The 23,555-nt window shown below is 44.9% G+C and overlaps 1 protein-coding gene and 1 long non-coding RNA gene across 3 annotated transcripts in view; one reads left to right on the top strand and one right to left on the bottom strand.

The window, feature by feature from the left end:
• SPIDR (scaffold protein involved in DNA repair) overlaps positions 1 to 23,555 on the bottom strand; it is a 276,652-nt gene that overhangs the window by 60,686 nt on the left and 192,411 nt on the right. The window lies entirely within an intron of this gene.
• Positions 10,628 to 19,342, top strand: LOC138990708 (uncharacterized). Of its 2 annotated transcripts, none has more exons than XR_011466789.1 (3): positions 10,628 to 11,121; positions 11,691 to 12,112; positions 18,939 to 19,342. It is a non-coding gene; the product is annotated as an uncharacterized lncRNA (long non-coding RNA). The 2 variants fall into 2 exon arrangements; XR_011466788.1 differs by lacking the exon at positions 18,939 to 19,342 and adding an exon at positions 16,106 to 16,514.

Raw genomic sequence — 23,555 nt, 5'->3', positions numbered from 1 at the left:
ATGGCTAATCTTTCCCCATTGTTTTGAAATACGCATATTATTTATGAAATTCCTATATATATTTGGGATCTTCTCTCTTGTTCCATTGGTTTATCTATTACACTAAGGGGGAAAACTCTGCCTTTCATTAAATTCTAACAGCTAGATATGACCCAGCTCATGGTGTTTCCCTCTGTCCTGGGCACGGCACCTGGTTCTCAGGGCTTCGCCTCTCTCCTCCACTGCAAGTTCACGTGCAGGCGGGCTTCTCTAGTCTAGTCTCTCACGGGCACCTCCATCTCAAGGACGTACTGGACCTCTCAACTTCCACTCAGTGCCTCCCGGGTCACTTCCCCTCAGTAACTTGAGCTGCCCTCAAGCCAACAGCACACAGTCATCCCTGACCCCTCCTTCCATCACCCCACATCCAGCCACTGGCACCTTTAACAGAGTGCGAGTCTCTCTCCTTTCCTCCAGTTACGCACAGCAAGCTCACCCAGATCACCCACCTCCCATCTGGACTCCCAAGACAGCCTCGGCCCTCTCCTTGGGTTCCTGCTCCTCCACATTCCATGTGATCCAGCACAGCAGGAGCGTTCTTGTCGAGGCACAGATCAGAGCAGCCCAGGCCTGAGCCCCTGGGGCCTCTCAGCACACAGGAGGAAGCTGCCTGCCTCCCCTGGCCCCTGTGTGTCAGGCCTGGGGTCGTGGCGCCCCAGTCAAGCCAGTTCCCTGCTTCCTGAAACACAAAGTTCATCCTTCTTTGCAAGCGATGGTCTTTCTAGAAAGTGCGTCTCCTGGAGCTTTCCAGGCTGGATCCACCTTTGCATTCAGGTCTTTCTTCAAAGGGCTCTTGCCAGCCTTCCGTCTCAGTCACTCCAGGTAACCCTAACACCCGACCCAAGCTCCTCCATACACACCATGGTATCACTTCCCATAAGAAAAGCAAACAGTTTTGAGCCCTCAATTACGAGGAGGAGGGAGGCAACCTCAGCCTTCATTCAGATTTACCCTCTTGCCAGGAGGTGGCCGAGGAGGCCAGCAGTGGCGGCTATGGCCCCCAGGGTCCTGCCTCCTTGATGACCCTCGGCACTGGCTTGGCCATGACTCAGCTTTGCTGATAGCAAGAGTCACTGCCGAGGGCTAGTGAGGACAGAATATGGAGCCTACGGGTTCCAGAAATGTGAGCTCTGGGGACACTGTGCTTGGCGTTTAAACAGTGTGATTAACAAGCATGTGCATGTCACTAACTATGATGAAGGGCCTCAAAAGTCTACACAGTTGAATAAAACATATCATGGAAAAAACCAACCTTTAATAAACTGAAAGCATGTTTTAAGTATTGCTCTACAAGGCCATGACAGCACAGAGCTGAACGACTATTCCATTTCGGACAGGAAGCAAAGTCTTCCCATTTCAAATACCACTCTTCAAGATGTTTTTGAATACACAATTCAAAGTTTTTTCATGGCAAATGCTTTGTTCATATATAACACACTAAAAATATTTCAACTACTCGGCTGCAGTTTTCTCTGAAATAGATGATCACAGTTACAGCATGGAGAAAGTTACATAATGCAGAAGAGAAAACAGAGGACACTGCATCCATTAATTATCTGAATATTAGTACTTTCCACCACAAATACATAGACATGGGCTGAATTTGACTTAAAATACGTTCTGCTCAGAAGTTCCCTACAGTTTGTGTACAGAGCTAGGGTCCTCCAGTTTACGCACGGAGTTTTGTGTCCTCCAGTTTGTGTGGAAGACGTGTTCATGCTCATGTTCTCAAGCCTCTGTAGACCTTGACAGCTCTCTCTGGGTTAGACGCTGAGAAGACAAACACGGTGGCACTGATTTCATGGCAGGAGGACAAAGTAGAATAAATGAGAGTGCTCTGGATTCATATGCCAGAACCCTCACGTATGAATAAGACACATTCCAAGACCTTTATAATTTCCCAAGTTACAAAGACTGGAAATATTCGTACATCTTGCCTTCCACCAAATTACATTTTTTTCTTGAGAATTTTCCATGAACAGACTCATACTCACGACTGCTTTTTCAACCTTTGCTGAATTTCCCCTCTTATTAATGACCTTTTAAGATGAGAAAAGCACTATCATTTTACTAGGGTACCATGTGGAAGCGACAGCGTTGCCCTGATAGGAGGTGTTGGGTGCAGTGGAGCAGGGGCCTGGCCCCTGTCCTCGGTCACTGCTCATCACACCAGAGCAGGCCTCGGGTCCCCTCGCACACTGATCCGTGTATGCCAGCGTGACTGAGGCCACAACTCCACACCAGGCCTGTCACTGCCACGCAGACCTGCCACTGCTCTCAGGCCCCAAAGACCACAGCCAGGTCAGATTCAGTCTCTCCAAAGTGCAGGCAGGCGTTCCCTTTCTGTTCATCACTGAGTAAGAAGCTGTCTAGGAATCCATCAACTTCTCACCCAGCTCCAGCATGTGTGGGGCTGAGCTCCACTTCAGTGTCCCCTCTCCAGAGTCAGTCTCTGTCCCCCAGAGTCTGAGCACTGAACACAGCCCTCAGCTACATGTGCACCCACTGTGTTCAAACCGAGTCTCCTGGGTCGGGAAGATCCCCTGGAGAAGAAAGTGGCAACCCACTCCAGTATTCTTGTCTGGGAAATCGCGTGGACAGAGGCGCCTGGCAGGCTACAGTCCATGGGGTCACAAAAGAGTCGGACATGACTGAGCAACTGAACAATAGCATTCCATAGCTAATGGCATTCTAAAATGAAATTTTAGGACTGTGGGTCTTTGCAGTTCTCCTCCACAGGGAGATCTTCTTTATTGTACTTCACTTGATTGTGCTTTGCAGATACTGTGTGTGTGTGTGTGTGTGTGTTTGAAATAAATTGAAGGTTTGTGGCAACTCAGTGTCAAGCAAGTCTATCAGTGCTATTTTTCAAACAGCATTTGCTTACTTTGTGTCTCTGCATCACTTTTTGGTAGCTTCATTTACTATTGTATTAGTTTACGGTGATCTATGATCAATCATCATCGGTATTACTAATACTACTATAATTGTTTTCGGGTGCCATGAACTGCGTCCATAGGAGACGGATCAATCAACAAATGTTGTGTTTTCTGACCACTCCACAAACTGACCATTCCCTCGCCTCTCTCCCCCTCTTTATGCCTCCCTTTTCCTAAGACACAACAATAATGAAATTAGGCCAGTTAATAACCATACTAATGGCCTCTAAGTGTTCAGGTGAAAGGACAGTTGCACATCTCTCACTTTAAGTCAAAAGTTAGAAATGATTATGCTTAATGAAGAAGGCAAGTTCAGAGATGGGTCAAAAGCTAGGTCTCTTGAGCCAAACAGTTAGCCAAGCTGCAAATGTAAAGAAAAGTTCTTGAGGAAATTAGAAGTGCTACTTCAGTGAATACACAAATGATAAGAAAGCAAAATGGACTTATTGCAGATTTAACTCTCCTCAGTTCTGTGAAGGCTGAGACAGATGCAGAAGCTGCAGAAGACAAGTTTAAAGCTGCCAGAGGCTGGTTCATGAAGCTTAAGGAAAGAAGTCACTTCCATGACAGGAAAATACAAGGTGAAGCAGTGAGTGCAGATGCAGAAGCCTCACCCAGTCATCCAGGGATCAAGCAAAGAAAATTCATGATTGTGGTTACACTAAACAACAGATTTTTAACTCAGGTGAAACAGCCTGCTACTGGAAGAAGATGCCACCCAGGACTTTCATAGATGAGCAGAAATCAGTGCTTGGCTGCAAAGCTACAAAGGACAGGCTGACTGCCTCGCTAGGGGCTAATGTAGCTGGTGGGCTGAGGTTGAGCCAGTGTTCCCCTACCATTCTGAAAATCCTAGGGTGCTTAAGCGTTGAAGCTAAGTCTACTCTGCCTGTACTCCAGTGACAGCACAACAGAGTCTGTGTGACAGCACATCTGTTACGACGCAGTTTGCTGAGCATTGTGAACCGACTGCTGAGACCTGCTCCTCAGAAAGATTCCCCTCAAAATACTAATATTCACTGACAATGTCCCTGGTCAGCCAAGAGTTCTGATGAAGACGTTGAACAACAGAATGAATGTTGTTTTCATGCTTGATAACACAACATCCACTCTGCAGCCCATGGATCGAGGAATAATTTCAACCTTCAGGCCTTATGATTTAAGAATTCCACAAGGCTACAGCTGTCATCGACAGTGATTCTCTGATGGATCTGGGCAAAGTTCACTGAAAATTTTCTGGAGGGGAGTCAGCATTCTAGATGCCATTAAGAACATTCATGATTCGTGCAAAGGAAGAGGTCAAAATACCCACAGTGATAGGAGTGAGGAAGAAGTGGATTTGGAGCCTCACGGACGACTGTGAGGGTTCAAGACTTCATGGGAGCAAGGGGCTGCAGGTGTGGTAAAAATAGCAAGAGAATTAGAAGTGGAGCCTGTAGATGTGTCTAAATTGCTCAAATCTCATGCTAAAACTCTAACAGGTGAGGAGCTGCTTCTTACACATGAGCAAAGAAATGGTTTCTTGAGATGGAATTGACTCCTGGTGATAAGGTTGTGAAGACTGTTGAAATGGCAACAAAGGATGTAGAATATGACATAAACCTAGCTGATAAAGCAACAGTAAGGTCTGAGAGGACTGACTCCAATTCTGAAAGAAGTTCTGTGGGTAAAATGTTACTGAGCGGCAATGCATGCTTTAGGGAAAATGTTTATGAAAGGAACACTCCATCGATGTTGCAAACCTCACTGTGGCCTTATTTTAAGAAACTGCCACACCAACCCCAAGCTTCAGCAACCACCACCTTGATCAGAGAGCAGCTCTCAACACTGAGAAAAGATCCTCCACCAGCAGAAACAGAAGACTTGCCAAAGGCTCAGGTGATGTTTTTTTTTTTTTTTTGCAATAAAGTATTTTTTAATTAGGGTATATACATTGTTTTTTTGGAAATAATGCTGCACACTTAATAAACAAGAGTATAGTGTAAATATAACTTTTATACACATGGGGAAACCAAAACATTTGTGTGACTCACTTTTTTGGGATATTCACTTTATTGTGGCAGTCTGGAATTGAACCTTCCATGTCTTCGAGGCGGGCCTGTATTTCTTTCAAACATTTCTACTTCTCTCTTTTCAATTTTTCTAACTGTTCTGGTGGGTAAGAAGATTCCAAATGCCTTCTCTGGGCCTTCCTAGACCCCAGAGGCTGCGAGCAAACTGCACTTATAATGCTCCCTGCAGCAGAGTTCCTCCTGCGGATCAAAGGCGGAGGGTCTGATTCTGTCCTGCTGCTGCCAAGCACGACATTAACAGAGATCTCAGGGCCTGGCCAATCACTGTGAAGGCTAAAAGGCAGACATGAGGCATCACGAGAAGAGGCTTTGGAGCTATGAAGGGCTGGAGTGGGGAGGTCCTCACGGCACCCTGGCTCTTCAGTGCCACTCGGAGAGTCTGTCCTGAAGTCTGTTTCCTCACTTTTTCCAGAAACTCTTTAAGCCTTCTGAACTCTTTGATGAATCTTTTTCTGTTTAGGTTAAATGGAGTAGATATCCCTGTCACTGAGCCTAACTTCTTCAACATGAAGATTCTCACAGGAAGTAGATTGTGAGGGAAGAGAATGCTATATGCTTTTATATGCTTTTTCCTCAATAATCGACAACAACCAAAAAGGCAAAAACAAACTCATGAACAAAGACTTGTGTTCACTTCCACAGATAATTTTAAGTCTCTGAAAGATGAATGAGATCAGAAACACACCAGTTCACATATCTATGCCCAGAGTCCCCTGAGCAGGGACCCCACGAAGCTTTTGAACCTGGGGTTTTTCTACATAATTGCTGGACGACAGAGGAGAAAATCTGTAAGAAATATTACTTATGTGTCAACAACTATAGAGCAACTACATGGTAGCACATCCTGAGAAAATGAGTGACCCACAATAAAAAGAGGGTGTACCCAGAGTTTTTCTTTCCTTCTATTGCTTAGTATGATTTTCATAAGGCAACCACCAGTAAAATACATCTCAGCTAATAATACCAAATTTTTCTAAAAAACAGTATTTCTGGTGCTTAAAAAAAAAGGGGCCTTACTGTTTGGAAACCAGTGGTTAAAATACCTAGGTGTTATCTGGCCACACAATTTATTTTAAGAAGTATTTGAGAAGGCACATTCTTTTAATACCATAGTCACAGATCATAGAAACCATAGCATCTAGCACCAGAGACGCATAAAACAAACAGTAAATCATTTAGAGGAGCCTTTTTGTGCAGAAATATCCTGAAATGGTTCAGAGGACACCAGGGCGCAGGCACGTGGCTGAGAGGCCCAGCGGGGCAGGTGGAGGAGGGGAGGCAGTCCCAGGAGGGCGGCATAGACACCGAGGCTGACAGTGCACTCGCCCAAAAACACTGCAGACAACGCTGGGTGACGAACGGCATCTCTGGAAAGATGGCGAGCATGACTGTGAAAGCCGTCTGAGAGACAAGTGAGCGCAAGACAAACATCATCTCTGGAAAGATGGTCGAGCATGATCGTGAAAACCGTCTAAGAGACAAGTGAGCGCAAGAGCTAAAGAGAGTTCTGTGTACAGAACAATGCTGAGACAGGCCATCTTCCTCGGACTACAGACAACCCCTGCCCAAGGTCAGGGCTACACAACAAACACTCCAGAACCAGGCACTCCTCTTTCTAGAGCCTCTATCTGACCCTGACTACTGAAGCTGGCAGCAACCCTATGATGCTTTAAGCGGAGCCTGCATTCTCCTTTTTAAATGAATTGTTTACTCTGTCCGTGCTGGGGTTTGTTGCTTTTTCCATTGTGGCGAGTGGGGGCTACTCCAGCTGCATGGTTTCTCATGTGCCAGCTCCCCTTTTGCTGAGCGTGGGCTCCAGGTGTGCGGGCTTCTGTAGTTGTGGCGCATGGCCTTGGTTGCCCCAAGGCATGTGGAATCTTCCTGTACCAGGGGTCAAACCCATGGCAGGTGGATTCTAACCCACTGTGTCACCAGAGACATCCTGAACTTGTATTTTCTTAAAATTGTGTTTTCTGGTATCTCCAAACCATTTTCCAGCAAAAGAAACTCCTTGTTGAAATGGCTGATTCTAGCACAGGGGCAATAAACACTATGCAGTGCCAGGAAGTAAGAAAATGCTGAAGACAAAGCACAACCAAACTGAAAACCCACAATGATGGGAGTACATCAGAGAGACAAGGAGTCAGCACAAAGAGCTTCAGGGGCCGAAGCTGGAACAATCTGAGCAACAAAATAAGCAAAACAGTACTGGATTATAATCCAAGTATAAAAAAAAATAATGAGTCCATGCTGATCTAAATAAGTGAATAAATACATGAGGAACTCCAAGTCAGGACTCCGCGGACACGGATGCCATTGGAACCCATGCCTTGGGCTGGGGATGTGCAGACCAACTTCTTCCCAAAGACTCCGGGGAATGGGGGTGGGGTGGGTAGTGGGGTCCCAGGAGACATGGAGAACCCGTCAGCCAGCAGTTAGGCCAACAGCAGCAGCAGCAGGATGTGTGAGCCCTCACACACGTGCCACTGCAACCCCACAACCCCAGTCTAATCCTGAGTCATCAGACCACTTCCAGTTAAGAGGATTCCACAGAGTACCCGCCCTACCCAGTCGCCCTGAAAACTGTCATCAGAAACTGGCAAAGCCTTAGAAGCAGTCACAGCCCAGAGGACCATAAAGACACAGGACTATTAAATGTGATAGGCTCCCTGGATAGGGTCGGGGTGGGGGTGGGGGACAGAATAAAAACATTAAGTCTAGGGAAACTGAATAAATTAGGGACTTCAGTTAATTAAAAAAAAAAACCCTCTGGGGCTTCCCTGGTGGCTCATTGGTAAAAGAACCTGCCTGCCAATGCAGGAGACATGGCTTCGATCCCTGAAGGAAGATCCCACTTGCCTCTAAGCCTGTGTACTACAACTATTGAGCCTGTGCTCCAGAGCCCGGGAGCCACAACTATTGAGTCCATCTGCTGAAACTATTGACGCCCACGTGCCCTAAAGCCTGTGCCTCACTAGTGAAAAGCCCACACAGCAACAAAGACCCAGCACAGTCAAAAATAAAGCTAAAAAACAAAACCAAAAAACCTCTATATACTTTCAGGAAGTAGTCCATTCTGTGGCAGACACTTCAGTCCATGCGGATGATGGTGAGTGTCCATGTGGATCCCAGGACCCCTCACCCTAAGCTGAAGCCTTCAGGGCAGCTCTGTGCTCAGCACTACGCAGGGAAGGAACAATAATGCTCTATTATATTTTATTTTTTCCAGTTTTACTGAGATACAACTGACATACAGCACTGTTTTCCCAGTAGTCATGTACGGACGTGAGAGTTAGCCTATAAAGAAAGCTGACTGCCGAAAATTGATGTTTTTGAACTGTGGTGTTGGAGAAGACTCTTGAGAGTCCCTTGGACTGCAAGGAGATCCAACCAGTCAATCAAGGAATCAGTCCTGAATATTCACTGGAAGGACTGATGCTGAAGCTGAAGCTCCAAGACTTTGGCCACCTGACAGGAAGAACTGAATCATTGGAAAAGACCAGGATGCTGGGAAAGATTGAATGTGGGAGAAGAAGGGGAACGACAGAGGATGAGATGGTTGGATGGCATCACTGACTCAAAGGACATGAACTTGAGTAAACTCTGGGAGTTGGTAATGGACAGGGAGGTCTGGCCTGCTGCAGTTCATGGGGTTGCAAAGAGTCAGACACGATTGAGCAACTGAACTGCACTGATACAGCATAATGGGATAATATTTTTCTTGACTAGTGAGACTACTGAACTACTTTGTTACTGGTTTGTGTTTCTAAATTGCTACAGGTTTAGATTTAATCTCATTTCTTGGTCAAGCATTCATGAACTACTTAGAAAGCTTTCCAGACTGAATTTCTGTTCACAGAGGGACATGGTTCGCTGTGTGGATGGGCTGTGCTGCCTGAGCCTGCACAGCCAGCCAGCACGTGTGTGCGCCCAGTTTCCACGCCCAGGATGCCGGTCTGCAGCACGCCTCCTACTCCCTTACAGGCTCAGAGGCATTTTCTGAAAAGCAGCGCTGCCCACAGGGCCGGCAGCAGCAGGAGGTGACACCGAGGGGCTCAGGGACCTTTACTTTCTCTCTTCATCAAACAGCTTAGGCAATTTACCACTGGATACATGACTGACTTTTTGTTTAAAAATCTTTTAGATGCCAAGAAATAATGTTATCAATGTTAATCTTCCAAACACCAGATTACAGCCAGCTGTTTGGACAGGTGTGTTCTTTGCAGTTACTGTGCAGGCAGTAACTGCTCACACTCAACTACAAACGCCACTAGTAGCTTTTCTAGTATCAGTGCCAGTGCAGGCTGCACCAGAGTGAGTGAGAGTGCTTACATGGACCCAGTGGTTTCAAATGGACAGTGTTCTACTGAACTCTGGAATGGGGCATACCTTGGCTGCTACACTTAAAATGGCAAACGGCTCAGAGCCACAAGGACTTGATTCTGAGTTCAAGCTCGGCCTGAGACAAGCTTAGCCTCCTTCCCAGTCGGTGGCCTCCTCTGAGCAATGGGAAAACTCACACCCACCTCTCCCAAGTACTGGCCTTTTCCATTGCTGCTGTGCACAGGGCTACTGGCAGGTACTGCATGGATATTTTATGTGCTTAATTAGGCCCTCAAGTGAAGTGAAAGTTGCTCAGTTGTGTCCGACTCTTTGTGACCCCATGCACTATACAGTCCATGGAATTCTCCAGCTGAGTCACAAAGGAAGCCCAAGAATACTGGAGTGGGTAGCCTATCCCTTCTTCAGCTGATATTCCTGACCCAAGAATTGAACTTGGATCTCCTGCATTGCAGGTGGATTCCTTACCAACTCTGTGGCTCAACTGGTAAAGAGTCTGCCTGCAATGCAGGAGACCTGGGTTCAGTCTCTAGGTTGGGAAGATCCCCTGGAGAAGGAAATGGCAACCCATTCCAGTATTCTTGCCTGGAGAATTCCATGGACAGAGGAGCCTGGTGGGCTAGAGTCCATGGGTCACAAAGAGTTGGACACGACTGAGTAACTAACACATGCACACAATTAGCCCCTCAAACAATCACACAAAAACACAAGCACTCGGCATACTGTAGGTCCTCAACCAAGTTCCCTCTTTCCTCCTTGAGTACAGAGCGAAAGTGAAATGTTGCACAAAGGAAGCAACAATAATAACAGTGTGCTGACATTCTTTGGGCTAAGAAAACAAGTGTTTTATGATTTCAGCTTGAAAGAAGTACCATAAAAACAGAGAATATACAAAATGATTACACGGTGAACAGAATTAGAATAATTTTTCTATTGCTGGAAATTTTCTATAGATGTCACCATGTTGCTTTTATGGTTTAAAAGTACACAAAAAATATTAATGGACCAGGCTGTTCCTTCCATGGTTATGTTACTTCATGCACAAGATGGGCTGTGAGCACAAGCAATGCAGTGTGCAATGTTGAGCAACGCTGCTCCCAGAGCAGTCCTGCCAAGCCTGGCCCACGCCTGGGCACCACGTGTGACCTCCCCAAGTTCAGAGCAGGTAGAACGCTGCTATCTGTTTGACATAAAGATAGGATGGTCTTTCCATTCGGTACTTGACTATCAGCAGAATCAATCACAGTACAGGACATGTCATAATTAAATTAAAACATAATCATTTTTTATGGGCTGTAATGCAAAAAGTTGTGAAAAAACATTTCCTAACTCCCCTGTCATTTTTCTAAAAATAGTCCATTCCAAAGGGTTTAACGCAAAATATGTTCTGTTTGGGTGTTGGGGCGCGGGATGTGTGTGCAGAATTCTCTTTTACATCTGTGACTCCTGCAAAAATATCTGGCAGTACATTCAGTTCTGTGTCTTAAAACCTCACAGGGACAATTTAAAAATAATATTATAAATGCTCATGGTTATCATCACTTAACTAATCTAAAGCAATGAAACATTTGGCTCTTCAGTTTTCTCAGATCATCCGGAGGTAACGGCTGAATCCTGGATGCTGGTCTCACTGAAAGACTTAAGTTTGTCAGGGGGTAAATTTCACATAAATCAAGGAGCTGTATTTTACTGGCCTTCCAGAAAGCAAAGGACAATTATAAATGAAAACCGTATGTTGATTCTCTGAATTTTACATGAGTTGTGAACTCTGAAAAATCTAATAAGAATTCTTCATCTGCCCTTCAATCCTTTTCCAAATGTTAGGAATAGATAAATCTAAACTTGTTTTTGAGATACAAATTTCCTCTTTCACCATTTGCCCTGATATGTCTAATGTGATGACTCCTGAATCCAGTGCTTCTGGGCTACTTTTCAGTTTTACAGTATACATTAATATTTGTGAAGTTATTAAATCCATTAATACATGAAATATGTAATTATGAGGAAGTAAGACCCATGTGATTATGGACAAAAGCCTAAATTCTTACTTCTGTTTGTACAAGTGCAATACTGATTTTCCCTAAAATCTACTGTAATGACAAGTTTGCAGCCTGAAGTCCCCACTGTTTCAAGGCCAGCAGAGGCTGCAGGGAATAGCAGACTTGGAGGGGGAGGGCCCACCTCCCCTGCCTCAGCCACCCACCACCCCACCACGGGGTTGGTTGGATGCTTGCTCTAACCTCTGCCCAGCCCTGAAGGAGGCACCTGACTTCCTGCTTTGTTGCTTTTGAGCCCACAGGAAAGTCAGTAGGTCTGGGCTACACCCCTGTAAGGACGAGTCGTGTCAGACTGGCTGCAGGTTCACCTGGGCTCAGGGGCGCAGGTTTGTGACCGACAAGGAGGATGTAGAGAGCACAAACTGCCACCACTCCACATGACTCCGCACCCGACTCCGCACTGGTGCGTGAGGCTGGACGAGGGCATGGCTGGTGGACCTGAGGCCCAGACCGAGAGTGGACCAGGTGAGTCTGTGCATCGTTTCCCCCAGCCCCGGGAGGCTGCTCGGACTGCTATGATTAGGTGAGGCCGCGCTCTCGCACTCGGCCGGGTGGACCCGGAAGCTCGTGATGCACCTCAGCACCCACAGGACAACGTGAAGCCTCCACCCCCACTGCTTGCCCAGGGCTGAGGCCAAGGGAGCGCCAGGGCTGGCCGCTGAAGGTGAGACTGGAATCACACCCTGCTTCCCACTCCCCACTGCTTCACTCAGAATTCACATTAACAAAGCTTTCACCCATAATTTGATTAACATGTTTTCCTAGTGCTTACTATTCTCCTGTGTTCATTCTCTCACTTGTAAATCATAAATCCTGGTATAAAGGTTTCATGTTTTTACTTACTTTGGCTCACAAGTTTGCTATACTACCTCTATCACTCTGTAATTCATCACATCTGAAGGCCAAGTACACAGAGATCCCAACATTCCTAAAGTCGGGTCATTTAGCATGTGACAGGAGCTATTGTATCTGAAAATTAATATATTAACCATTACACACTTTAATTTCACATATTTTTTTGTATGTAGTTCAAAGCATATACTTATGTCTTCAACTGTTATTGTGACAAGAAATGTTAACCATTGCATAATTTTTACAGGTCACTAATAGCTAGATGGAAATAAATGTCTATATATATTCAATTCTATGTAGAGAACTGGAAATGGGAAATAAAAAGCATTTTGAATGGAGAGTGTTTATTGGAGAAGGAAATGGCAACCCACTCCAGTATTCTTGCCTGGAGAATCCCCATGGACACTGGACCCTGGGTCGCTGAGTCAGACATGACTGAAGCAACTTAGCAGCAGCAGCAGCATTGAATTCTTGTGCTGCTTGTTTTGGGGGATTAACGGATAAGCCAATTTAGCTAGCATTCCAAAGTTGCCAAAAATCTGTGGGGCTCAGCTCCTTGATGGATCGGTCTCACTAGAGGCGAGAAAGTACGTTCTTTCAAACCTGATTTATCAGCAGAAGTGAGCTTCTTCAGCATGTGAAATGATGACGTCTTGAAAACACAGGGGCTGAGGTTTCTCCTCTGACAGGGGCAGCAGCTGCTGGAGGAGATGCAGGCCCCTCTCACAATCCAGACTTGTCCTTGGCTCCTCCTCATGTGCCTCTCTTGCCCAGAGCAGACTCTGACAGGGTCAGAGACCTGGTAGCTACACTGGTCAGGGTGGGGCTTCCCTTGTAGCTCAGTTGGTAAAGAATCTGCCTGCAATGCAGGAGACCTAGGTTCGATCCCTGGGTTGGGAAGATCCCCTAGAGAAGGAAATGGCAACCTACTCCAGTATTCTTGCCTGGAGAATGCCATGGACAAAGGAGCCTGGCAGGCTACAGCCCATGGGGTCACAAGAGTCGGACATGACTTAGTGAATGAAACTACCACCACCATTGTCAGGGTGGTGCCAGGGGCTGGACTGTCATTCGCCTCACTGGGTTGTTCAGGGGATTAAACGAGGTAGCAGAGGTGAGGAACCTGCTTACAGTGGGGCTTCGCTGTGTTCTCACTTGTGGAGCAGAGTCAGTGAGGATGGTATTTCAGGCTCTTACCATTATTCACCTCAGCCTTTGAGGTGTGAAAGCACCTCTGGACAAGAATGCCAGAGAACAGAACAGATAGGCTGGTCCCAATAAAACTTTATTTACAAAGAGGTGGCAGGATGAATTCAGCCCACATTTATTTCCATCTAGCTATTAATGATCTCTAACAAGTTAAACTCCGCCTTCAGTCAGAGTTTGGCCCATGAAAAGCTACAGCGATACAAACAGCTGTGTTTAACTTATCCAGAAATGACTGGGTAAATAACTCTCTCCCCCAATAAGATGATGATTCCTTGCTGTGGGAAGAGGGAAAACCACTCTCTCCACCCAGTTTCTCTAACACCAATGGGAAATGTCTGCGCTCTCCTCACAGGCGTCAGCCCAGAGAGCACGATCTATGAAGGACGGCTGGCTTCACAGGAGAGCTATCTGTATTTTCTGTTTTCAAGGGTGATTTGAACAGCTCCCAGGGACTTCCTGTGTTTTCACGGAACCACTCTAAATCACATCCCATGACAGACGACAGGGTGAGCTCATGTAAACACGGTCGTGGCATCATGAGTAACAAAATCTCTTTCCACCAGAGGCCCTTTATCCTGCGTAAGAGACCTGTGCACTAATAGCAGCCCCCGCTTCAGTTAACCAGCTACAGCTGACTGGAGGCTATAAAAAGAACTAACGAAAACATGAACACTGCCTCTCACCCCACTTGAGCCAGTGTGTCAAGGCTGCTCAGCCCTTTCCAAACACTCTGTGAATGAAGCGGCTGAGCTTGGTTCTCCCAGTTGTTTACTGAACAGTGTGTGCAGGAACCACTGAGCAGAGGTGGGGAGGGGAGGAACCACAAGATCCATTAGCACATGGGGCCAACATTCCGCCTGATCCCAGATTTAGTTCTATAACATACAGGGGGCAGAGAAAACCTTCAAAAGCAGAGCCAGAGTACTCTGAGCAATTTTTTAAGCACACATACACACTTTGAGTACTTAGGTTTATGTTATGAAAAATTGATCATTAAATCTGGGATAAATTAATGCCTTATCAGATATTCTGAGCCTCATGGCTCAGCTGGTAAAGAACCTGTCTACCAATGCAGAAGATGTAAGAGACAATTGTTCAATCCCTGGGTTGGGGAGATCCCCTGCAGAAGGAAATGGCGGCCCACTCCAGTATTCTTGCCTGGAAAATTCCATGGACAGAGGAGCCTGGCAACCACAGACCACTGGGTCGCAAAGAGTCAGACACTATTGAGCGACTAACCATCTCATCCTCTGTTGTTCCCTTCTTTTTCTGGCCTCAGTCTTTCCCAGCATCAGGGTCTTTTCCAATGAGTCGGCTCTTCGCATCAGGGCGAAAGTATTGGAGTTTCAGCTTCAGAATCAGTCCTTTCATTGAATATTCAGGGTTGATTTTCTGTAGGATTGACTGGTTTGATCTTGATGTCCAAGGGACTCTCAAGTCTTCTCCAGAACCACAGTTTGAAAGCATCAATTTTTCAGTGATCAGGCTTCTTTATGGTCCAACTCTGATATCCATACATGTCTACTGGAAAAACCATAGCTGTGACTCTGATATCTCTGCTGTCTAGGTTGGTCATAGCTTTTCTTCCAAGGAGCAAGTGTCTTAATTTTGTGGCTGCAATCACCATCCACAGTGATTTTGGAGTCCAAGAAAATAAAATCTGTCACTGTTTTCATTTTTCCTCCAACTATTTGCTATGAAGTGATGGGACTGGATACCATGATCTTAGTTTTTTGAATGTTGGGTTTTAAGCCAGCTTTCATGTATTTTAAAAAATAATACCTCATGTAGAGTAACAAATTGCTTCTCAAGTAATTATAAAAAGGCAACACATTTATTTATATTCTTTTTGCATAATAAGTACTAGTGTGTTTTGAAAGTTTATATTCACAAAATTAAATTATGAAAAAATATAGCTTCATAAAGAGAAATTAACACCTGTTAAACTTCAGAAATGTTCACTGCACAGCCTATCATCCTTGGTGGTATTCTATTACAGTTTGTGTTAATGTATGCACCCAAAGGGAAAAACCAGTAATTCAAGTGATTCAGATTTCAAATAAATTCAGTTTAGGTTTCCTTCAAGACTAAATAAAGCAATTAAATTGTTTTAGTTGAACTGGATGATAAGAAAAGACGTCATGGATAGATAGATCTCAGCTGTAGAAGATAAAAGGAAGATATCTTACTAATTTAAAAAACCCAGCTGAACCAATCAACTGGAAATGACACATGGGAGGAATTCTGATTCAAACACAAATCACAGATATAAAAGTGTGTAACTCCGTCACCTGGCACTCTCCACGTTAGGACTTGCTTGTGACAGGAAGGCCCACTGAAGCCTCAAGGAGTCTTCTGAGGACTTGCACACACTGCAGATGCTTAGCTGCCCCGTGGACCATGCATGGCGCTGCCTACTTCAAGCACACAGCCTCCTGGCACCAAGTGTGTACATAGGTGCCCCGACACACACAGGACATTCTCACCTTAGAGTCTCCAACCCCCACATGGGGTCGATGCCCATCCAGGGCGAATCTGGGCACAGAGGTGACTTGTGCAAGCTTCTTTTCTGTTAATGCCATTTTTTGCACTGCAGGGTATTGCACCACAAGAGGCTCATGAAGATCTGCTCACTGACCACTCCTCTACACCATGGGTCCATCATCCCCCTGACCCTCTGCTAACTGACCATTCCTCTGCAGCATGGGTCCATCTTCCCCCTGACCTTCTGCTAACTGGCCACTCCTCTGCAGCACAGGTCCATCATCCGCCTGACCTTCTGATAACTGACCACTTCTCTGCAGCACGGGTCCATCTTCCCCCTGACCTTCTGCTAACTGACCACTCCTCTGCAGCATGAGTCCATCATCCCCCTGACCTTCTGCTAACTGACCACTCCTCTGCACCATGAGTCCGTCGTCCCCCCGATCTTCTAAAGGAAGACAGAGGGTCTTCTGATGGCCAGAGTAACGCCTTCTCAGCATACAAGCATGTTTGTGGGGAAAGAATCCTAACTCTGTACTTTCCACACAGAAATGAACATGAATAATAAATGACATCAAAGATAACCAACTCAGAAATCTGACTCACATATCACTTTGCTCTGAGCCTATAAAAGTCACAAGCACTCTTGGTCCAGACTCCCTCCAATACCAATGGAGGAAACAGTGAATGCTCTAGCTTTGTCATTATCCAACAGGAATTAAAACATAAAGCTAGTTTTTAAAAATTACTGACAGGGTGCATGCACCCTGACATGATGTGCTCATCATGGCTCTTCCTCCCCAAACCCATACTGGCCTAAACATCAAGAGGACACAAAACAAGGGATATTCTACAAAACACCTAGCCAGTAATCCTCACAACTAGCAAGGTTATCATAAGAAAGCAGATCTATGACACTGACAGTCTGGAGTAGCCTAAGAAGACATATCAGCTAAATGTAGTATGGTCTGTGGATGGAATCCTAGACCAGAAAAAGGACATTAGGGAAAATCTGAGGAAATCTAGTAAAGTATAAGTTTCAGTTAATAATAACAGAATCACTATTGATTCAATAACAATGAGATTGCATGATAATAGTATGATATTAAAAATAGCCTGAAACTTATATAAACTTTTATAATATTGTAAATCAACTATAGTTCAATTTTAAAAAAAATAGAGGAAGCTGTATATGGGATACGTGGGACCTCTCTTTGCAAATCTAAAACTATTTTAAAAGAAAAACTGTATTAAAATCAATTTTAAGAAAAGCAAAGCTAAGTGCATGCTTGTAAACTCCCATTACAGAGAATATTATTGCAGAGAAGGATCAAGTAGAATAGAAGCAGTTCCATAACCTGGTGACTCAAAGCAATTATTTTAATAATCTGGTTACAATACCTTCTCTACTAAGAAACACGATGTTAGTAACTTCTCAGATTCCTAACCTTAAAATGTATAATCCCAAAAAAGTTGGATTAGGCTGTGCAAAAAAGCATCTGACAAGATCCAACACTCTTTCATGATAAAGATATTCAACAAACTAGGAACCGAAGGGAACTTCCTCAACCTGACGTAGGACATATATGAATAATCCACAGCCAACATCAGACTCAATGGTGAAAGATCAAAGTTCCCCCTAAGATCAGGAACAAAGTGAAAATACTTTTTCTTGCTACTTCCTTTTAACTGTTGTATTGGAAACTGCACCCAGAGCAATTAGGTAAAAATAAGAAACAAATGACAAATATACTAGAAAGGAAGACGTAAAACTAGTCTTCAGACTAGTTACAAAAGTTGTTATTAAAAGAAAGACAGTAACATGTGTTAGGGAGGGTGTGGAGAAATCACAGGCCTGATACAGGAATATGAAATGGTGCGTCTCTGGTAGCTCCTCAGAGAATTAAACACAGAAATACCATACAGCCCAGCAATACTACTCCTGGGGATATGCCCAAGAAAAATGAAAATATCTGTTCCCAAAGACTTCTAGAAAGATGTTCACTGAGCATCATCCATAACAGCCCGAAGTGGAAACAACCCAAATGTAAATCAGCTGATGAGTGGGTAAATACAAATGTGATGCATCTATACACTGGAATATTATTCAGCCATAAGGACAGAAGGCTCCAACATGGACAAACTCTGAAAACATGATGCTGAGTAAAAGACACCAGGCACAGAAGTCCACACGCTGTTAGGACTCCATTTACAGGAAATGTCCAGGACGGGTGGAGACGTAGAGACAGAAAGCAGGGCTGCGGCTGCCAGGGGCCGGGGGTGGGGGAGGCTTATAAGAGGGACTGATAATGGGCGCAGGATATGCTGGAACCAAATAGAAGTGGTGGCTGCACGACACTGTGATGAACTAAGTATCATTGAGCTGCATGCTTTAAAATGGTTAGTTTTATGTGAATTTCACCTCAATCTAAAAAAAATTTTTTTTAAAGAAAAGGTGACATGGACACACAGAATCCATGTGTTCTAACAGGCATTCAGGGAACTGGTCCCACAATGGACAATTCCTCCCCAGGCAGTGATGGAAACAGCCCCTCCTCGTGTAAACTTCCAGGCGGCCTGAGAGCCCCTGAGAGGGGCTTCACTGCCACACCTCAGTCCCAGGTTTGGTCTCTGCTCCACTTTTCATTGACCCGCCCCCACCCCAGAAGAGAGCACCAACTCTTCCTTAGGAAGCACCTGGAAGAAACTCCGAGTTTAAACATAAACAGACTCTGGTAGACTGTCCCCATGTTGGATGACACTAGCTACCAAATATGCTGTAGCCCTGGTACAAAGCATGTCACTGTAGGAATCTCATTCTGGCCTTTTCTGAAGAGAAGATGTTAATGAGCAGAGTAAAAACTGGAATTACTTGCTTTCGAAAGATTTAAAGATAAAATTTTCTAGTGTCTTTGCTGTCACTGCAGTTTTCCACTTTTCTGCAGCTCCCAGACAGACAGGCCTTCGAAGAATGTCTATGGTCTCCAACACACCAGGATCCTACTGCGGCTTCTCTGGGCATACACTCGTGCTGCAGAACCTCCTAGGCCACCTCCCAGTTTTCCAGTTCAGTTGCTCAGTCGTGTCTGACTCTTTGCAACCCCATGGATCGCAGCACGCCAGGCCTCCCTGTCCATCACCAACTCCCAGAGTTCACCCAAACTCATGTGCATCGAGTCGGTGATGCCATCCAGCCATCTCATCCTCTGTCATCTCCTTCTCCTCCTGCCCTCAATCCCTCCCAACATCAGGGTCTTTTCCAATGAGTCAACTCTCTGCATGAGGTGGCCAAAGTATTGGAGTTTCAGCCTCAGCATCATTCCTTCCAATAAACACCAGTTTTCCAAGAGACTGTGTAAGTGGTGTGATGGTCTTGGTCTCTAAGTCATGTTCAACTCTTTCTGATCGCAGGGACTGTAGTCCGCCAGGCTCCTCTGTCCATGGAGTTTTCCAGCAAGAATACTGGAGTGGTTGCCATTTCCTTCTCCAGGGGATCTTCCCTGGAGTATGACCCAGGGATCAAACCCACATCTCCTGCATCTCCTGTTTTGGCAGGCAGATTCTTTGCTGCTGCACCACCAGGGAAGCCCCTGGTTAAGTAGTGAGACGTCGGGAAATGTAGCTCTTCTCTTTCCTCTCCCCTACGTGTAGCCGGCCTGGTCCTTCTGCTCCCTCTATGTTCAGACTCCACCAAGGGGAGAGGAAAGACAGGCCAGGACACAGCCAAAGACCCCACAGAGCAGCGGGCTGACAGTAAGGGCTACTCCAAACCCAGAGACTGGCCCAGCCAGCTGCCCCTGCATGACTCAGACCTTCTCTCTTTCATTCAAGTCATGGGTTCCTTCCTCCTCACTAAGTGTCATTAAAATGTTTTTATCCTTTCATCTTCTACCTGTGGGGGCTTGCTTTTATCTTGATTTCTTAGTTCTGCACTAATTGTAACAAATGCTTTAAAACCTTCAGTCATTTGCAACAGGTTTTGTTTTTTTTTTTCCTCTTGATGAACACCCTGGGCCCAGAGCAGCTCTTACTCCTTCCTTGCTTCCTCTCTAGAAGCCCCCCTGCCTGCTGCTTTATACTGAATGACCCCCCTGTAGGGGCCCTGAGTCTTTCCTGAAGCACAGTGTCACTGGCAATTCAGTAAACCACCCACCCTAAGCCTCCTCATAGGTCTCTTTTGAGGAATGACGGCTCCTGTGCTCTGCTGTGCCCACAGCTTGGTTAGTCCTGTGTGAAGACGGTGACACAGCCAACCATACACTGCACCCTCAGCTCCTCTCCCACTACTGTTTCTCCCATCCCCACAGGCTGCCTTCATGGTCCTGTACCAAAACCAATGAGTCACAGTCCTTGACCTCAGATGGTTAAACAGGAGGAGTGAAATTTAAAAACGACATGTATGGGCTGATTTTGAAAGTACTGACAAGTGCCAGTGAATGCACAACACCCGGCCGTTATCCTCACTCTACAACAAGCACTGTCTAGATGCCCCTGTATCCATCCCTCTCTCTTTTTGTATCTGTGCAAATAAACATGAAGGTTCAGAACGTTTTCATCACTGCTAGGCCAGCTGATCCAGAAGAGACCAGGAGTCTTTGTTCACAGTGTCTCTCTCTTCCCAAGAATTGTTTTGGAGGATACGTTTGCTGCAGTTTTCTGTGGCACATGGCGCTCATCAGGCTCAAGCTAATTAGAACTTCAGGGCCAAGAAATGAGCACAACGAGGGCAAGCCTCCCAAGACTGCCAGCTGGCTGCCCCAAGTGCTCTGGATCCAACAGCAGCTGGGAGGCAGGGCGGAACAGGTCCACGTGACACAGGCGAACGGGGGAGAGGGGGCGGCAAGCCTGGCAGCCCAGCTGGAGTGGGAGGTCAAGTCCGGTCTCTCTGATCTCGCCCCTCTGAGCATCTGGCTGCAGAGGCACGTGGGGCTGAGTGTTCGCATCTGCTCCCCTCTCCCCATGCCTCCCACCCCAACGCTGCTGGCTGGCACCTTGTCTCCCACGGCTCTGCTCTGCACTGTCCTCTCAGAGCACACATTCCAGAGCGCTGTCTGGCTCACAGGAAAGTTCTAGCGTGACCACAGCACAGCTCCAGATCAAGCTGCAGGCACGAGAGGGTGGGGGTGCAGACCATCAGAGGTCTCCAGCCTCTTTAAGAACAGAAGTTTCCAGAGAAAGGAGGTCAGGAACAGGCAGAAAATTCCACGGCTTTTATATAGGGCCACCTTGAAATCATTCTTGATCTTGATGGATAACAGGTGCTGGAAAATCACCAAGGTCAGACTAATATGCAAACTCTCAACTATGGATACATGCACCACAGTTGTCTGGCTATTAATTTGGAAAATTACTCTTGCTATCTTCATAAGGTTATGAACATTTTATTTTCCTAAATGTCTGTACTCATATCACTAGGCTGTTGCCATTCCTTTTGATTTTTTCCTTCAAGTGTATCACTGGTTTAATACATAAAAAAAGAATGAGGGAACCTTCATTGCTATTTTATATTATCAATAAGCTCATTAAGCATACATACACACGTTCAAGGCACATGTATGCTGTAAATATAAACAGGATCAATGATATAGGTTGGTATTACACAGTTTAAAGAACATGAACATACTGCTTTCAAATTATTCATAGCTCTGATTCTACTCTGCAACATTTAAAATTGCAACCAGCTACCTGTAATCTGACACTAGACCAATAAAATGATAAAAGCTTAAAAAGGAGATAAAGGGTAGGAAAATGGATCCATTTTGTGCCATCTAGAAGAGGAGAAATGAAACTCACACAAACCATCATAAATGCCAAAAGAGATACATCTAACTGAAAAAATACTCAGGGATATATAACTATAGATATAGTAGGCACAGTATGTGTACCAGGAGGCAATAATAAATATTCCTACACATAATCCTTACCCACAAGGAGCTGACAACCTTCCAGTAAAGACGGACACTTCTATAACTAACTATAATACAAAGGACTACAGCTGTCATAAAGCAAATAGTGTTAAGAGTGTATGCTTGGCACCAGGCATTTTATAAATCTTATCTCACTGAATCTTCAAAACAAATATACATGACTGACAATGACGTTACTAACTGCATGGGGCTGTTAAAAAAAATTAAGAGTTAAGATTATCTACCTACCTATCTTTAACCAAGAAAATATAGCTAGTAGGTTAGCAAAGCTCAGATTCAAACCCACGCCTGCCTACTTCCAAAATTTGCTTTTTTTTTTCATTCTAATACACTGATAAAGAGACTATTTGCATGGCTAAAACCAGGAGAGACTTCGCAGGGCAAGTGGCATACAACCATAGTGAAGTCTGCACAGGCCTCAAAAGACTGAGAAAATGAGTTGGAGATGAGCTACTGTGAAAACACCACAGCATTAAATAACCATTTTGGTTTTTCTGCCTCAAGACAATTAAGAGAGCTTCCAGGGAAATTAAGAAAGAAAAAGAAATAAGATACATCCAGATTGAAAATGAAGAAGTAAAACTGTCTTTATTCAAAGACTACATGATTTTATGTATGAAAAATCCTAAGGAAACCACTAAAAAACTATGACAGCTAACAAATTCAAAAAGACTTCAGAGTATAGGCCAATATATAAAAATCACCTTCATATCTACACATTAGCAATAAACAATCTGAAATTAAGGAAACAACTGCATTTACAATAGTAAAAAAAACAGACAATACTCAGGTATAAATTTAACGGCTGAAAACTATAAAGCACTGCTGAAAGAAATGAAAGATCTAATTGAAAGACATCCCATGTTTATGGATCCAAAGACTAAATACTGATAAGATAGCAATTTTCTTCAAATTGACATACATATTCAACACAATCTCTATCAAAAACCCAGTTGATTTACTGAAAAATAAATAACAATTAACAAGCTGATTCTAAAACTCATATGTAAATATAAAAGACTCAGAATTCTGAACATCATCTTGGAAAAATACAGTTAGAGGACTTATACTTCGTGATTTTGAAACATAATATAAACATAGAGGGAGAAGGTAATGGCACCCCACTCCAGTACTCTTGCCTGGAAAATCCCATGGATGGAGGAGCCTGGTAGGCTGCAGTCCCTGGGGTCGCTAAGAGTCGGGCACGACTGAGCAACTTCACTTTCACTTTTCACTTTCATGCATTGGAGAAGGAAATGGCAACCCACTCCAGTGTTCTTGCCTGGAGAATCCCAGGGATGGGGGAGCCTGGTGGGCTGCTGTCTATGGGGTCGCACAGAGTTGGACACGACTGAAGCGACTTAGCAGCAGCATAAACATAGAGTAACTGAGATCACTGCAGTGCTAGCATAGAGACATGCAGACAGCACAAAGGGCGAGAAATGAGAGTTTAGAAATAAACACTTACATGTACAGTCAACTGATTTTTGCCAAGGGTGCCAAGAAAATTCCATAGACAAAGAGTAGTCATGTTAGCATGACTGTGAGGCTGGACCCCAGCCTCACACCATAAACAAAAATCATTCAAATGGATCACAGACCTAAATGGAAGAGTAAACCTATTAAATCTTAGAA

The sequence above is a fragment of the Bos mutus genome, chromosome 14, assembly GCF_027580195.1.
Source record: "Bos mutus isolate GX-2022 chromosome 14, NWIPB_WYAK_1.1, whole genome shotgun sequence".
In the NCBI taxonomy this organism is placed as follows: domain Eukaryota; kingdom Metazoa; phylum Chordata; class Mammalia; order Artiodactyla; family Bovidae; genus Bos; species Bos mutus.
Note: the sequence above shows the minus strand (reverse complement) of the source record. Positions and strands in the feature narration are given on the sequence as shown.